Source organism: Symphodus melops (genome assembly GCF_947650265.1).
Source record: "Symphodus melops genome assembly, chromosome: 23".
Classification (NCBI taxonomy): domain Eukaryota; kingdom Metazoa; phylum Chordata; class Actinopteri; order Labriformes; family Labridae; genus Symphodus; species Symphodus melops.
Window position 1 is genome coordinate 6,343,831 of NC_136713.1, and position 13,985 is coordinate 6,357,815.

The window sequence follows — 13,985 nt, forward strand, 5'->3', positions numbered from 1 at the left end:
GCATTGTGCTTGTTTTCCTTTTCTTTTTTTTTCTTGCTGGCCCATTATGTGAAGAGTAGAGATCAATGCGGCGGCCTAATGGCGAGGCTGGTGTGCTGGAGCCCGTGGGAGTCTGCGTTATGTGGGAGTGACGGGCTGGATTCTCAACAGCGGGACCCTCAGGGGCGCTGAGTGTCTGCTGGGGCCTTCGCAGTGCACAGGATAACATTTCAGCAGGCATCAATGTAAGATGCTTATTCTTTGTGTCATTTAAAATCAATAACAACAGCAGCGTGATGAATGTTGCCGGTCTATTAATTCTGCGCGGGTCATAGCATGTAGCACAGAAGTCACGCAGCATGGCATACACGATATTTTCAGATGTTTTATTCACGTGGACATATGTGTACACACACATTTCTATCATGTCGTTTTAAATGGGTCTCATTAGAAATTAAATGCTCGATTCACAGACTAGATTAAACAAAATAAATATTCTCTCCTGGATTATGACACCCTGTTTTTATGTGTTTTATTTTAGCCACAAATATCTCTTAAAACATGAAAAACTGACTTTTTTATGTTTTTGGTTTTTTTTAAAGCCTGAAATCCCTTCTTCACTGCGAGTCTCCATGGTGGCAACTATACACACTGAGAAGCTCCGCCTTCTTTTCACTGAGACTCTGTACAGGGGTTTTGCAGCACCATGCATTCTGACCACGTATTGAGAACACATTTATTTTATTTTATCATCCAGACAAGGATCCGGACGTCAGTTTGTGGAAATGTGAGAGTTTGGCGTCGCTGCAATTCATTTTTTAACTTATTTTAATAAGGAAGTAGATATCGATGAGTTCTGATGTTTTCTTGGGTCTTGTAAACTATTTGGACTAGTACGCTTTTCAGAAAGCTCCTGATGCAACACATTAAGTAGCAAATCAAAGATTGAGAGCATTTTGTAAATGTTGATTTGTCTGGTTGTTAATGCTAATTTAATCGATGCTTCTCAATGATCTGCAGCAAATGTCCAATCCTAGATGTCTAATGTCTTAAACGTGCAGATGTTAAGTGAATAAAGAGATCAGACCTCCTCTGTCGGCCATGTTTCTTTCTATTAGTTTTCCTTCGCACTCTTAAAAAAAGGTCTTCAACATGTTGTAAGAATCCTCTCTCTCTCTCTCTTCTGTGTGTTTCTTTGAATTGTGGAGCTCCAACCTCAACAACCTACTGGGCGAGTGTGGCGTCGCACTTTTGACAACTCCCCCCCCCCAAAACGATGTTTCTACTGTTAATGAGGAGGCATCGACTATTCCAAGGCCATGCGTTCGATGAGCCTGCGGAAGCACCAGGCGTCAAGTGCAGCCACATTATTCTGTTTTCCCTGCGAGACGCCTACATACATCAGGATGATCCATCTCCAGAGTCATTAACAAAATCACTTTAGCGCGGTTCTGACAAGCCTCAGTGATTGCTGCTAATGAACTTAGCACATCAAAGATAAATCAAAGCTGTGAAAAAGGCCTTGCGGCTCAGAAAACGGGCAAATAATCTGGGGTATCTAGACTAAGTTTGGTTGGGGGAAGGTCGGTGACACAGGACACTGCCCTTTCAAAATCCACTCATCCATTCCAAGAACAAACAACATTGCTGTCAAAAGAAATCCTTCGTTTGCTTCAATTTGCTGACTTAACACTCTGACATGATGTTAGTATTAACGTAACACTGGAACAGATTTGATGCACAACGGCATGCTTTGTCAATGGGGATGACATCTGTGTTTTTTAAGAGGAGGTTTCTATCCGCTGTGTTGATCTGAGAGATGTTTCTCCTGCTTTTTTTTTTTTTTTCTCTGCATGATTTCCATCCGGCGGTAAACTGACAGCCCGAGAAACAAATGTTCCTGAGCATGTGGCATGGCTGTGAGCGCGGCGTGGAGTGGAAGTTTGATGAACTCTCACTGCAGAGACGCCCTCGGCGAATGAGTGAGCGTTCTGCACAAGTCACGTTAAAAAAAAAAAAAGAAATCTTCCGGATTGATTGATGTCATCCTGGAAACTTCTATGTCATTAGTATTCCTTTTTGTCAGTGTTGCTCAGTCGCTGAAGCGTCCCGTCGGGCGTGCTCGCAGCTACAGGTCTGCTTATAGTACGACTGTGGTTTGCATTGTTAAAAAAAAAAAAAAAAAAAAGTGTGTTCCTCCTGCTGTAACTAGTGAATAAGTATGGTTGGGGGTCACCCAAGCTGGCTCCTTAAAACCTCTGTGGGTGTGTGATTCATAACCTCATGTAAATTTTATTTTCTGCTTCCTTTCTTTGGTCATCAATATTTAAGATTCCCTCCCCCACTCCACGCTGCCTGAATAAAGCATGATTTACTTGCAGATGATTGGTTTGATGTTTGTGGTAACTTTTCTTTCTGGACTTGGACCGCCATGTAGAGTTGCAGCGGAATGATCCGAATGTTAACACAGGCGTGTGAAAAAGATAGCTCATTTTTAAAAAAAAAATAAAAGAAGGAAATAACCCCGATGATTTGCACATCCTCTCAGAAGGCAAAAAAACAAAACAAAAAAAGAATTTATGAGCCAAATCAGCCCATGATCTGTGTTCATGGTGAACACTGCGAGACGTTTTCTACCCACAGTTTTAGTCTTCAACACAGGGACATGCAGACGCATCTCATTCCAATTAGAGAGGTTAACTTTCAAGCTGTTTCAGGTTGTAGGACGTAGGCGTCCATATGTTTGACATTTATTTACATCATAATCATTTCATTTCTGTCCAGATTCCAGAACTCAATTTAATTAAGTTCCACTGAGTGAGCAGTGCGTTTAGACTCCTAAATACCTTTAAACTAGCACAGATGTCTTTTTTTTTTTTCTCTCAGCGATAACTCAAGTTTCACCTTTACACAGGATGTAATCATTTGTTCTACTTAAAGTGTAGATTACCAGGCCTTCAGCCTCATGTCAAACAGCTACAAGTGCATCATCAGTCGGATAATCCATAGGGCCTAACAGCGTGGTGTATAAGGAGCAGGTTTGATGATTAGCCGTTATGTCACAACTCGCTGCTACCGTGGCAATGATTCCCAACCCCTCGTTGCTGTTTTGATGGCAAATCAAAGACTCTTGGATAGGCTGAAAAAAGGTTTTTGTAAAATGTCAATGGAAGATTGAAATAAACATATGTACTTATAATGTTGAGCTCTATAATCAAAAGGGTTCTTAAAAGTACCTGGACACTCCAGGACACAAAAAGGTTTTTTTAATGAAAGCTACTGAAGAAAAATTAGCCTTCTATAGGAGGGAAAATGCAGAAGAGGAGTAAGCATTGGCTGGTAGACGTAATGGTGAACACTGGTTATAGGGCCCCTAACTGACCAACAGACTCTAGAGTTGCCACTGCACGGCTTAAAATCGGTCCTAGTGTTTGAATTCACCAGGGACACCCCACATACACATTGTTCCACCTTGCTGGCTCTGATGTTGTAAATTGCTAGCTTGTTCACACATCTGTCAATACTGGCATGAATTCGCCTCAACCAGTCTTCCTCCACATTAACAGGGATGGAGCTTTTGTAGCTTTTGTTTCCTTTTGTTGCCGTTGTTTGATTTGTCATCAACGTTCTCGTTCCAATTGTTACTATCATTGCCGGGCGTGCTGCTGGGGCGGGTCGTTTTGTTGTCGAGAGATTATATTGGTAGGCTTGGTGGCGAGGGGTGTTACTGTTGCTGTTATTACCATTTTCATTGTTTTCTTCGATGTTGCTTTGGCATTGATTGTTTTTATCACAAAATCTGGTGCTGCTCTTGTTGTTGTTGTAAACGTGAATGCCGGGCACCTCCATTGTAAACGTCAAAGCAGGTTATACAGCTCTGGTTGTATAAAGCTTAATTGACAGGGAGAGCCTCTCAGTCACTGCCACATAAACTGCAGGCTGCCTTTCATTTCTCGCCTTTCTCCTTGTTAACTCAAAGATGATGCTTTGACTTTCAAACTGTGTCCGAATGAGATATATGTTCATGCTATGCAACCCTCACTGAGCCAATGTGAAAACTTTTTTTTTTTTTTTTTTTTTAAATGAGATTTTTGTCAGATTTATTCTTTTTGGCATAAAAGCTTTGGAGTTGGAAACAATTGCTCACATGAACAAATCAACCTAAAAATTAAATCCCTGCTTTGGGGCGCATTGTTATCAGTTTTTATGATAAGTGGATTTGGTGGATTGGACACAACATCCAGCTGCAAAAAGACTCCCATGGCTGATTGCAAACACTTTTTTTTTTTTAAATGAAATGCATACTTTGCAAAAATGTTGCTCTTGTGAGCAGTGCTTCTGATTCATTCTTCATCTTTAGTGAATCTGCTTACTTAATTTTTCAATTTTGCCTTTTTTGGATGGAGATGAAAACACACTTCCACAAGGTAACATTCAAATGCAGACTTGAAGTTAATCCACTCTAATCATGTACTTGATTATGCATATAAACTCCTCTACTTCAGCCCTGCTCAGAACAGGCTGTTTCTGCAGCTGTAGCTTTAAATGCAAATGGGCTGTGTCTGCCAGTTAGTATTACAAAACAATGGTGAAGCGCATTTTGCATAAGATATGATCTTTAAAGTATTGATAGTAGTGTTGTTGTATTTGATTTGGCAGATTAGACCATCAGTTATTTTATGCATTTATTGATTCCCATTGTATTTTCTCTATTTAGTTGGTCTTTTCAAAGCAGTGTAACAGCCAAGCAATCGCCAACTGAGTGTTGTGGTACTCAAAAAAGGTGTTGGCCTCAAGGCTGGTCTCAAGACCACTATTTGAATGTCACTGCTGGGCACTGATACAGGGATTTCATTCCTGGCATTACAGCTCTCAAAAAAGTGTCCAGCACTGTTGACCAATCAATGTGATCCCATCATTTAGATCACCAGCTGATACGCAACCCTAACAAGTGAGAGGAAATCACCTCTAGTTTGCAGACTGAAATCCCCACATTGGTTCTCCAATAAATCAATTCCATTGTAAATATTAACATCTCCTCTTTAAAGATAACAAAAACAGCCATTTATTGGTGGAGACAAGTGACCCTCTTCTTGTCACTAACAAAGCCTGAGCCAGTGGGTTTGCCAGCAGTAGGGAGACCCCCTCTCTCCGTCTCCCTTGCATTTCAAACAGAATTTGTCCAGTGCACAAAGGCAACGTCCCAAAATCGTAGCCCTAATGAGACACAAAGGATTTTAACACAGCGAGTGAGAATACATCAGACTTGTAAAGCAGATGCTTTGAAGATCTTTCACTCCTTTTTCCGCCTCCGCTTCAAGCCTCGCCGTCCCCGCCGCCACCTTCCCCACAGCAAGGCCGCACATTCTGCAATATGTTGATTAGGAGGAAAGGAACAGCGGGGACTCATCGGCCTGACATTGATTCTAAGTGTGATTGATTCTGCCATTGATAAAAACTCTGCACAGTTAAACTTTCTTTGGATGTGGCTTTAAAAAACTTCTCATTGTTGTCTTCGAGGCTATATTTCTAATCAAAACAATTTTTCAAGTTCAATTATTCCAGAATCCCTCAGTTAATTTAGAGTTCCCTTTGGACTGCAAAAATAAAACGTCCCTAAAGATATTCTTTACCATCTCATGTACCTTGAAAGTACTTGAACAAATTCAAATGAAGTGGATCTGAGGTTTCACACGGTTCAACTTTTCAACCCAGAGGAACACATTCCATTCTCAAAGAATCAAATTACTGCTTTCTGTAATGAAATAGGGAATAAAGGTTACTCACAAATGTTGCTATTAAAATGTAGAGTGGGTATTTTAAATACACACACTCAGGAGAGAAACTTCCCACCGTGTAATCAGTAATAATCACTCTTACTCCACATTTTTTTCCCCCCATCTTGTTCAAGGCTTGATGATTGTCTGAGACGCATTTCAAATACTTCAAATTCACAAATTCCACCTGTGAACTACTTTTTCTATCCTTTGTGTTTTTATTGCTTTCAGGGGCATTTGTTCAATGACTATCCCAAAGACGGAGGAGTAGAGTTTTAGAAACACCTGAAAGTAAAAGCTAGGGCCCGACCGATATATGAGACTTTTGGGGCTGATACTAATATTTGAAAGAGAAAAACTCCCACACTGATACATCGCCCGATGTCTTTCTTAGATCTATCTTCGACCTGTAGAGGTAGACATATTTATTGTGTTGATCCCTCCTTTTGCTGTTGATCGAAAGTGAGGATGAGATAGCATTTCCAAAATGGCAACGACCAACGATTGGTTTTGTAGAGATAAGTGGCAACGTTTTTTTTCTCCATTGTTTTATTTTGAGAAACTGATAGACTACATCCACGTTTTATTCAGTGAATGAGGTCAATTCTTGCCACAAAAAAAAAAAAAGAAGAACATCAGCGCGAGTATGAGGCTCAACTTGAAGATTCAAAGTGGCAGTTGACAAACCAATGACGTCACAGTTCTTGCCGAGGATCAAAGAGTATTTGATCAGACCTGTTTGCAGGTTTCAGAGGTAAGACCCACGACTTCCTGTGATTATTGCAGACAGGTAGAGCTTTATCTTCAAGGGCTGCTCATGCTTTAACAAACAAGGCACACACCTGTGCCCCGACTTCTCTGCATTGATGGAAAAAGACTGCGCCAACTCACCCTCGCTTCTGATATTTCAAGAGATCTTGACCTGTTAGGCGTCAGCCACCAGCCACTTGTCTTTTGTACCTGCTGCTGCCTTGTAGGATAATCAATATATTGTGTTCTTTCCAGCCACAGGCCCTATGCATGCATAATAAGACTTGTTGAGAGTGTAGGCGACAGAGTGGAATATTCAGAATCTATGTCTCATGAGAAAAAAAAAGGATGCTTCAGCTAAAGAATCCCGGCTGCTAGGGTGGATAAGACGATGCGAGGAGGGGGAGGCGATGGTACCACAAGACATGTCTTAAAAACAAAAGGGTTCCCTTGGTTTAAAACACACAGCTGCAGCCTTTGTTTTTGGCACTCATTTCGCAAGTCGGATGGCAATCTGCAGCTGAGGCATTCAATCCCAAATGGGGAGAGAGAGCGATTGAATGGCGGAGAGGAGAAGGAGAAGAGTTAGCGAGCAAGGGGATGGAGGACGAATGCAAAAAAGTGTAAGGGTTGAAGCTATTATACATGCAACACAACATGTTGACCCATTTGTTCGGAAGATTTTGGAGAAACCCTGATTATAGTTTTGCGGTCGTAATTGATTATCTTCCTTTGAGAAGGTGGAGCAGGCTGCGTGTTTGACTTGATTTAGAGGATTATCTAGCTTAAAAAACGAAGCGGAGCCTCATACTCTTACTGCCTCAAATGCATCGAATTCCTCTCATTTCCCATCATCTCCTCTATTTGCAGCCTTTGTAATCAAACAATCCCATTTAATTTGTTCACAAAATAATCCTCGGAAGTCATCCAGGGCGAGATCGCAAGCGAAATAAACCCACTGCTAATGGCTAATTTCTGGGTTTTTTTTACCTCACTGGAGTGCTGCAGTGTGGTCCTCCCGTGGCTTCCCCGCCTCCCAGTCGAAGCTGGCTAAACTCAGAAACTGTAATTGGTTCGCTGGCCCTGTTGCACCTCAAAAAGCTTGCCATCATTACTAGCAAGCAGAGGAGCGAGAGGAGGAAGAGGGAGCAAGATTCCCGACAATTATCTGTCCCTGGTGGGCAAGGCCTGCAAGAAGAACTGAAGGGGAAGAAGCACAGAGAGGAGGGGCATATCAAAGAGAGACCGCGTTTCTTTTTCTTCCTTCTCCAGTCGTCGTGCAAATGTGCCGTCAGTTTTGCAGTTGAGGAAGGAGAGAAATCGCAGGAACACGGATTGCATCACTGTGTTGCCTTGGAACAAAGATTTCTTCTCATGCACTGACAAAACTGAGTTTGTGTTTGTTTACAGAAACAAAAGAACTCCTGTGCGGAAGTTTCGGAGGCGAACACAGGAGTACTGCTGTTGTTCAGCACAAAAATACCATACATACCCCCCCAGCCGAATGTGAGGTGAAAATCCCCCCCTCTTCCCCCGCACTTCCATTATTCATTCCATGTTTTGATCTGTTTTCAGATCAAATCCTGGTTGATACCAGGGCTCGACCGAACGCTTAACAAGGCATCGAGGTGACCAACCGTTCTCCATCTTTGCGGATTGGCCTCTGATTAATTCCTGGTGCTGAGTAACTATCAAGTGTGGAAAGTAAAAGGTAAATGGACTCTTGGATAGTGCTTTTCTAGTCTTCTGACCATTCGTGGAGTGGCTGAAATGCAAACTTGGTTTGGTTTGACTAGGCAGTGAGTTTTACAGAATAGTGAATTTACTTCTACTGAAGTACAGCAAAGTTAAAAGTTACTCTTGGAACTGGAGTTCTTCATCCTACAGCCTGCTTTCATTTACATCTAATGTGTTGAGATCTCAATAGATTTGTTTGACAGTGAAACAAAAACGATGATCAAAACCAAAAACAGACCAAAGAAGTTGACAAAGTTTTTGGAGAAATTCAAAAGTGTCCCTGTGTCACCAGCAAAGTAGAGATAAGTAAAAGAGAAGAGTAACAGGGAAGGTCCAATCACTCTTTGTCTCAAAGAATGCTGCACACGTGGCCCCCTGAGAGTTTTCTGTGGAGATTTGGTGCGGGATCACTTCCACTGTGGGATATCCACTCTCTGCGGGATGTCACAGCACGTCCTTCACAGCAGCTGTCACGCTGTGATGGGAAACCATTACATTTGTGTTCTTGATCTCCTTTGCTGTGGCCAAGTGTTCAGTGTACGTTCAAGGCTGGAGGAGTTTCTATTAAAGCGGTTTGGAGCTTTAAGAGGCTTTCCCCCCCCCCACACACACAAACGTGTGGATGAGGGAGAGGACACAGAGGGTCTAAATACTCTAATGGAGGAGTCAGCACCTCTGGAGCTTTAGAGGCTTGCTACTTTGTGGAGCAATCTCAGCTTTGACTAATTCAACTTGACACAGGCGCCTCACTTTACTCTTAACATGTGCATTCATTATCCATCCATCCTTTCGACTGTACGCGCCTCATCTGCATGTTCGAGCCTCCGCCCGTCATCATCCATCCATCTATCCCGAAAAGTAGGCCACACTTTAAACTGCCGACACGTTCCCACCACTGCTTAATAAAGTGGAAAACATGCTCGGTCGCCTGCTTATCCCCAAATTAATGAGCAGAAAAATACCTGTCGTGTGTGTTATAATCACCGACCGCTCTGTCTGGCAGAGGCCACTTCCTGCACGCACTGCTGAGTACGAGATGACTGGAGGATGGCACAAAGACTGAGAACTGGTTTAGGATTGTGGAGTGACGCGGAGACTCAGCGTTGACTTTCTTGTCCCTCGTTTTGTCAGATTTGGATAATGCATGTGGAGATTTGCGTGCACATCATCCTCAAAGACGCGACTAAATGCTGCTTTCATATGTCTCAGTTAACATGGAAAAGCATTCAAAGAAGAACCACTCCACTTCACTCCAAGTATGTGCCAAGCCGAATTTGTGCCTGTCTGCTGCCGAACGGAGCAGGACAGAAAGTTGGACAGGGGAACACATGAGGCGTCCTGTCAGAGTCAAAATAAGCAAACGGACGTCAAATCAGCCGTTAAAGGTGAAGCAACGTGTTGTTTGCATGTCATTCCATCTGGAGTAACGCTGGCCTCAGTTCAGGGCTTTCTTTGTTTGTCCCTTCGACCGGCAACTAAAATCTCCATTTTTAAAAAGGTATTCGCTGCATCTCGAGGCTCCATTTATGGAGTAAACACAGTCTGTCACCATGAACGTTGTGCTTACCCCTTTAATTAAGAGCACTAATGAATCTGATTGGGTGTTTTTCGTCTTATCACCTTTAATCAACAGATATATGATGTGTTTATCGGTTCTGCCTTGTAACCGGCGTGCATCTCGACACACTCACGCTTCTTTAATCTCCACTATTCTGCCAAACACATTCTTGCGGTGTGCACGCATAGGGGCTGGTTAAATAGTGTGACACTGATCTGGAATGATTAAAACAGAAGAGACCACCGTCCTCCCCCCCCTCCCCTCTTCTCCTCCCCGCCCATCCCTTCTCATCTCATCTCCGCTCCGGCAGTCACATATTCTTTGAAGGGGAGATTTAATTGGATCTCCTCAGAAGGTGCTGTCAGATTAACCAAGCAGAAAAACAGAGTTTGGCTGGTCATGCTTCTGCGTTGGTGGAGGTGGGCCTCAGATTGCTTCCGACAGACAGTGATCCCAATAATCCCGCTGCAACGTGATGAAGGAGGGCAGAAATATTGGATCAAAAGCATATATATGCATCTCGGCGGGGCTTTGAAAGTGGCGCGTGGCACCGGCGATGGCGATAGGTTCATGGTGATTATATGCGACCTCAACATGAGACGTTAAAGTGAATAGGACATGCTGTTTAGAGAGTGTTGCTTGTCTCTTTGGTGTAGGTTGAGTTTAAACAAGCTCTGAAAAAAAGAAAAAGAGCAAAGCACAGCAAGGGGGCACAACAAAGAATCGTACAGTGTGCATTTGAGAAAGAAATTGGAACACTCAAATAATGCATGAAGCAAGCTTTCTCCAGATAAATGCATCTCTCTCGATGTATCAATTTTCACTTTCAGATATCCATCCTGCTCTCCAAGAGGTTATCTTCTTTACAGTTCGCATTTTATCTCCAGATTCATCTTTATGTATACCCTTAGACGACGGCCTGTTGCCATGGGGAAGGTTTAGATGTGTAGTATGCAGAGTAAAAAAAGTTTGGGCGGTGAAAGAGTCGGCATCCAGTTTGGCATTCCCAATTGAAACAATGCCCCTCTGCTGACAGCTAAATCCAAATATAACAAAACATGGATTACAAATGGTTTTCATGATGGGAAGAGAAAAAACATGGCATTTGTACAATTTTAGGCTTGTGCAGTTCAGTAGTGTCCATATTTTAATGGAAATGGTTTAAGAAGCGTCTTTTGGTGCTCTTTATTTCCGTGACCGAAAACACAAACGCTACAGAAGCTCACAGAGTTTTATCGAAATGGCTGGAAACTATCTTTCCACTGCTAAATCAAAGTAAATGATCTCATGAGGAACATACAGGATGGGCTACGATAGGTGACAGCACGGTCCACCCTCAGAGAGACCAACATTAGCATGTTCATTATTCATTGGATTGGATTATTTATTCAATTATTGAACATCAACGGTTTGCTCAAATGTAATTTATAACAGTTACATTTGAAAGATATTCTTCGTAACATCCACTTTGTTTTTTGTTTTTTTTCTCCCCAAATCGGAGGCATGTGAACACTAAAGTTGGAAGAACGACTTCCTGACTCGGAAACTTGGACCACCTGAGCAGCACATTAATGACAGTTTTGTCTGCAAGAGGGATATATCCTATGACCCGCCTTGTGTTTGAACTCGAGTCTGAAACTTCAGCTTTTTGAAATCCCATTCAAGTGCCTCAAACTTAAAAAAAAAGCTACCTGGACTGACATCTACCTCGAAGACATCAGCTCCGTTCAAACCTATCGACCCTCTTAAGAATGGTGTAATTAATACCTCAGGGTTTCTGGTCTGTTGCTCGTGTTTCTTAGAAGGACGGGCATTATGGATGCTCTTTTTTTTTTTTTCCCCTTGAAAAACAAAAAAGGCTCCGACAACGTCCAAAACCCCTGACAGACAAAACTTTTAATCCGAGTTCTCTTTGTTGAGCCTCTTGACAAAGATTCTGCCTGTTAATCAATTTAAGCCTCAAGCAGTGCCGTCTCTCAGCTCTCGCAGGCTGTGTGGACACAGCAGGAGAGAAGTTCTTCTTCATACAAAGTGCACAGAAGTTTTTGTTTTTTGGTTTAATCCAAGACTCTGCCCTCAAATTTAATATTTCCACTCATATATTTGTTTATTCTATGACAGAAACCGTAAAATTAAGAAAGAAAACACATGCATGGTCCAAAGGCAAACATGCTAATGTCCGAGTAATGAAATGGCTGCTGCTCCGTTTGCCATCAGGCAGGTTTGATGCATAGCAACATTACAGCCTTAAAGGTTGCCATAGTTACAGAGTTTGTGTTTGCATTTAGTTTGAGGGGCCCCCAGTGCATGTTTGCCTAGGGCCCAACAGACCCAAGAAGCACCCCTGATCATGACCCCTGGTCAGTGCAGCTTTAAATGATCGTGAAGGTTCTGCTTTGTTTGGTTGTTATTTTAATCGTCTGGTTCATCCAAAAGTAACAGTTAATCATTTAAGATGCACATACTTGCTCATCTAAACCACACCTGCCTGTGCATCCATACATGATATTATGAAATGCTGAAGGCTTATTTGACATGAATAATACATAAAAATCCCCCCTAGGTTGTTATGATAATTTTGTATCTGGGAAACGTATGAGTCGTATGATAAATATTTGAGTCCCCTCTGTCCCCACTTGAAGTATGTGTGGGCTATAACATGATCATGATTGGGAACGAGGCTTTAGATTACCGACGTGGCAGACAAATGTGTGTTGATAGTGATATCTCCCCCCACCGCTGTGATGAAGCAGTTCCCTTCTGGCACACATTGCAAACTGCAGACATGATTGAGATTCAAACAATTATGTATAGTTTACGGCCTGGTTATTCGAAAATGTGGGCTGGGACCAACAATGGGACGGCGGGCGGTATCTGCAGGATGCTCACGTCTTTGGGACAAACAATAGTGAAGGAATGGGTTCATCTCATAGAGTCTGTCACAGTGATTAATCAAACCAACCCTGACTAAACCCAAACAATTGATTGTTTTTGGGGTTTGCTTGAAAAGCAAGTTGTGTGAAATTAAATTATTTTAAGCTACACCAACAAACCACTTTGATTATTGCTGTTCAAAAATGGCAGCAAGGGGTCACTGTTTGATAAAAGTGTTCCGCAACAGCCCTCCATTTCTGAGTTTAGACTACATTAAAGTCCACAAAAGCTAGTGTCATTGTTTCTCTGGTTCATTCAGTTGTTCCCCTGAGTCTCAAAATGGCTAAACAGATTTGTAATTATACATTTAATATGATGAAAAAGTAGTCTAAACCAAACGTCAGTCAAGAAAAGTACACTGCGTGTTTTTTATACATGTATGACAGGAATTAAATCAGTGGACGGCTCTGATAATGTAGACAAGACACACTTTTACACTCATCCAGCAGTGTACACGGGAATGAGTCGTTGGCTAAGCGGAGTAGCGTGTATTTGTGTTTGTCAGGGAAACAGCCGAAGCTGCACGGAAGCTGGATGCTAATGGAGTATGCGTGTTTTCCACTCCGTCAGATGTGGTGGCTGAGATTATGTTATTTCACCCTTTTACATCCCAAATAAGGTAAAGCATATGGCTACTTCCGCAGTCCGACTCTGTTTCTCTGTCGGTTTTGATCGAGACGAGGTCATGCACAAAACTTTAAAAAATGGCCGTGCAATAAGAAGGATATTGCTTTGTGCTAAATATGAATTATGTAGGTTTTTTGTTTCTAATTTTGGATGCCAAAGTGAACAGATGCCTTTAATTTTGAAAAGCTAAATGAAGTTCCTTTTTTGCACTGCCTAATGGAATTTTTATACAATTGTGGACAATTTGGAAGCTAAATCCGATCTCATAGCATTCTGCATGTTTATACGCTTTAATACGCAACATTTTTCTTCCTTCATTGATAGATTTATTGATTGTGATGTCGTCGGGTGGAAATATTTTGTATGCAATTGTGGTAACAAACAAAGGCGTTAACAAACTTAAAACAAAGCAGTGGCCCAAATTTTGCAACGACAGTAAGAGTACTCCCTAAGGCGGCCCCATCTGACTCAACTCACTCTTGTTGCCCTGTGAAGCGTTAAAAGCATTATTGCTGGGAGGAATTCTCTGCTTACTGGAGAGAAGACAGAAACAGGTTCAAAAAGAGGAAGAGGAATAAATGTCTGGACACCGGAAGGCCAACAAGTGGAATTTTGCCTGGGGC